The sequence below is a fragment of the Penaeus vannamei genome, chromosome 8 (assembly GCF_042767895.1).
Source record: "Penaeus vannamei isolate JL-2024 chromosome 8, ASM4276789v1, whole genome shotgun sequence".
Classification (NCBI taxonomy): domain Eukaryota; kingdom Metazoa; phylum Arthropoda; class Malacostraca; order Decapoda; family Penaeidae; genus Penaeus; species Penaeus vannamei.
Window position 1 is genome coordinate 1,124,557 of NC_091556.1, and position 5,000 is coordinate 1,129,556.

A 5,000-nucleotide genomic window follows, 5' to 3' on the forward strand; every position below is an offset into this window, starting at 1 on the left:
TGGGCGTGTGTGTTCGCCTTACGTGTGTTTTTGTTTCTGTTTTTCCTTTTTCACATTGGGTACCGGGGCGTCGAGATCACAATCCTCTTCATTGAATGGCTTAATTATCTTTATAGACCAGTTTTTTTGTTATAATTTCATGAGGCACTGTTCGGGATGGGTTTTAGGGTTCAATATCCTTCGTTGGGAATCTTTCACTTGCATTTATAAATAGAAATTGTGGAGTGGTCCTGGGGTCGGGTTTGTAGGCTAATAGATCTCCACGCGTCACGTGATATGCATCAAAAATATAGATCTGGTCCGTTTATCCCAAAACGCGTTGACATCTCTCCAAGTCTCTCTTATTTAGTATAAAAAATATATATATATACATATAGCTCTCTCTCTCTCTTTTCCTTTTTCTTATCCACAGTTTGGAAAGACACGTCAAGAAAATGGTAATAAGCACACGCGGATTGATAAGGCACAACAGCGGGACACGTTCCTCTCCCAAACAAAAATCAGGTACGGATTTGAGGGCGAAGAGAGAGAGAGCGCGGCGCGTGACCTTCCTCCTCCCACGCCAATGGCCAACTGAGAGGCTGAGGAGTTCGGAGTCTTGAGATGGACTCGGCGCGGCGAAGGTACCTGAGGAGCATAAACAGTTCCTCTTTCTCTCTCTCTCTCTCTCTCTCTGTTTCAGTCTTTCATTCTCCCATTCTCTCTCTCTCTCTCTTTCATTCTTTCTCATTCTCTCTCTCTTTCTCTTTCATTTTCTGTCTCTGTCTTTCATTATTTCTCTCGTTTTTTAGCTCTATCTCTTTGTTCAATCACTCTTACTCCCTCCCTTTTTCATCCCTTATCTCTTTCTTTAATTCATATTCTCTCTCTCTCTCTCTCTCTCTCTCTCTCTCTCTCTCTCTCTCTCTCTCTCTCTCTCTCTCTCTCTCTCTCTCTCTCTCTCTCTCTCTCTCTCTCTCTCTCTCCCTCACGCCCGAGCCCGGATGGAGATGAGGTTGCCAGCTACCCCCTTTTTTTTCTCTCTCTCTCTCTCTCGACACCCATATTTTTTAAGTTCTCTGACGTGTGCATTTATCATTTCTCTTCACTACCACCTCGTCTCCCCGATGAGATCAATCATCTCAGAAGCCCATGACGTAAGAAAACCTTCTTTTCTCTTTCTTAAACGATAAAGAAAGTGCTATAGACGCCTTGCTATACGAGAAACCAGTGCTATGAGACCGCGAGTTGCTAAGATGCAGCGGGGCAGTACTCGTAAAAAAAAAAAAAAAAAAAACACCTTTTTTCGGCGAAATGTAAAGGAAAATCGACCAAAACGACTAATGCCTTGTTCCATTGTTGTTTACATAATCGAATTTGAATTAGAAAAGGACTTAGAAGGACTTAAAGATCGCTGGGGTTGACAGTTATGGTAATATGGTCGAGTTTGGGTTGTCTTCAGCGTCAAATTCTTGTTATCTTTATTAATGTTATCCTCTTTGTTATCAGGGATGTTTTCATTATCTTTATTGTTATTATCCTTGTTGTTATTACCCTCGTTACGATAATGATGGAAATAGGGATTTTGATGATGATAAGAATGAATATTATCTTAATTATTAAGATTACTTCGCAATATTATTAAGATACAGTGATATTGATGTGTTATAATTATTATCATTCCTATAATATCAATGAAAATTATAACGTCATTATTGGCCATAATCATCATCATCATCATCATCATTATCATCACCATCATCGTCATCATCATCATCACCACCATCACCACCACCATCATCATCACCATCATCATCACCATCATCTACACCACCATCATTATCATCACCATCATCATCACATCATCATCATCATCATCACCACCATCATCATCATCATCATCATCATCATCACCATCATCACCATCATCATCATCATCATCATCACCATCATCACTGGCATAATCAATCATGAAATATATTAATAATGATTTCATATTAGCAGCAGTAATTATACTAATTATTAATTATTGCTGTCGTAATGATGACTCTAATAATAAGAAGAATATTAATGATGATAGAAGTAGTAGTAGTAGTAACCATAATAATAAAAACAAAAACAATAATGACGATAGTATTGTAATAAGAGAGGCAATGATAATAATGATAATGATAATGATGATAATAATTATAATTATGATGTTGATAACAATAATAATGATAATAATTATAATGGTGATAATGATAATAATAATAATAATGATAATAATTATAATAATGGTAATGATAATAATAATAATGATAATAATTATAATGATGATAATAATTATAATAATGATAATAATTATCATCATTATAATAAAAACAATAGTAATGAAGATAACGATGATGATAAATGATGATAATAATGATGATGATAATTATAACAAAACAACAACAATAATAATAATAACAACTAGAAGCACTAAGAAAGCGCATACTTCCTCCAAGGCAAAATAATAATAATAATAATAATAATAATAATAATAATAATAATAATAATAATAATAATAATAATAATAATAATAATAATAATAATAATAATAATAATAATAATAATAATAATAATAATAATAATAATAATAATAATAATAATAATAATGATGATAATGATAATGATAATGATAATGATAATGATAATGATAATGATAATAATAATGATAATAATAATAATAATAATAATAATAATAATAATAATAATAATAATAATAATAATGATAATGATAATGATAATGATAATGATAATGATAATGATAATGATAATGATAATGATAATGATAATGATAATGATAATGATAATGATAATGATAATGATAATAATAATGATAATGATAATGATAATAATAATAATAATAATAATAATAATAATAATAATGATAATGATAATGATAATGATAATGATAATGATAATGATAATGATAATGATAATGATAATGATAATGATAATAATAATAATAATAATAATAATAATAATAATAATAATGATAATAATAATAATAATAATAATAATAATGATAATTAAAAAAAAAATGTTCATAACTTTTTGAGTTATCGTGGTAGCCAACGAAAAAAACTAACCAACGCTATCACAAACATAAATTCCTTGCCGGAGCTAATGATAATGATAACAGTGATAACAGTGATAATAATAATGATAATGATTATGATAATGATAGCAAAATTAATGATGATGATGAATGAAATGATAATGATGAGAACAATATCAATAATGATTAATATGGGACAACAAGCATCATCATCACGTCTATGTCATTAATCATCATCATTATCATCATCGTCATTAGACCCTTTATTTATCATTAGCAGAAGCATATTACTAATGTTTATTTTTTTTTACACAATAATCATTGTTATTACTAATATTCATGATATTGTTTATTAGCTCACCATTAAATCTTCATCAAACTTACTAATAATTGTCATTAACATTATCAAATAATTAACTTGTATTTATTTTCAAATTTACACAGTTACTATTCCCATTCTCAAAACCTCTTCTACGATCAAATTTGAATAAAGTTTTTCTCTCTCGTTATCTCCATCTTCCATCCACCATCTTCCTCCTTGTTATTCAAATAGATAATCTACGTAATTTAAGACGTTTCATTTCTCTTCTCCAAGGACAGGAATCCCTTAACGAACACGTAGAAGAATTATGTAACGAAAAGAACTCTGTACTTCATTTAAATGCAAAACTCCACGGTATATAATCGCCATTCATTGATGCTCTTTTACAACCATACTCATGTTTACTATCACTGGGTATTCAGCGTGTACATTCATAAAAAAAAAATATCCCATTCATAAAACGAGGTACATTCATAATAAAAAAAATCCCATTCACAAAACGAGGTACATTCATAATAAAAAATCCCATTCACAAAACGAGGTACATTCATAAAAAAAAAAATCCCATTCATAAAACGAGATACATTCATAATAAAAAATCCCATTCATAACACGAGGTACATTCATAATAAAAAGAAAAAAAATCTCAATGGGTAGTTTCTTTGTTTCACTAAGATTGGGTAGACATCACAATAGTAGACGTCTAAGGAATATTTAGCCATTATTCAGTCTCGATATCATAGAATGCTAGTACCAGGTCGAATATATGTTGATTTAACTCACCATCATTATCATCATCATCATCATCACCATCATCATCATCATCACCACCATCATCATCATCACCATCATCATCACCATCATCATCATCATCACCACCATCATCATCATCACCACCATCATCACCATCATCATCATCATCACTGGCATAATCAATCATAAAAAATATTTATAATGATTTCATATTAGAAGCAGTAATTATACTTGTTATTGTTGTACTATAATGATGATAATACTGTTGGTGATGATTACTGTCTTGGTGGTGATGACTTTAATAATAAGAATAATATTAATGATGATAGGAGTAGTAGTAGTCGTAGTATCCATAATAACAATAACAATGATGATGATAATACTGATAATAATAATAATAGTAAATATAGTGATGCTAATAAGTATTATTATAATAATAACAATAGTATTCGTGATTTCCCGAGACTGAAGAGGTTGCGAGGTTGGACTTAACTGAACTTAATGAAACTTAAAAGGAGATACAGGGAATTTTGAATTGGTTAAGATAACTTCAATCTATCGTAAGTTGATGGGTCTGTGGTTGACTCTCATAGACAAAGAAATAACCAAATGAAGAGATAGATAGATGATTTAGAACTGATATAAAAAAATACATACATAATTAGATAAAATGACCATTATAATGACGAAGGAAGATTGAAGAACACAACATTCTCATATTTCATTCTTAGAAAATACCACTGTGTTATATCCTGAATACGCTTTTTATCATTCTAGTCTTTATAGCATAACCAAACCAATAATTATACTTTCCCGGGCCATATAACCGAATAAACTTTATAATGCAACCAAATTCCAGCT

The 5,000-nt window shown here is 30.2% G+C and overlaps 1 protein-coding gene across 3 annotated transcripts in view; it reads right to left on the minus strand.

The window, feature by feature from the left end:
• LOC113804025 (collagen alpha-1(XVIII) chain) overlaps positions 1 to 5,000 on the minus strand; it is a 247,902-nt gene that overhangs the window by 219,924 nt on the left and 22,978 nt on the right. The gene's annotated exons all lie outside the window — the stretch shown is intronic.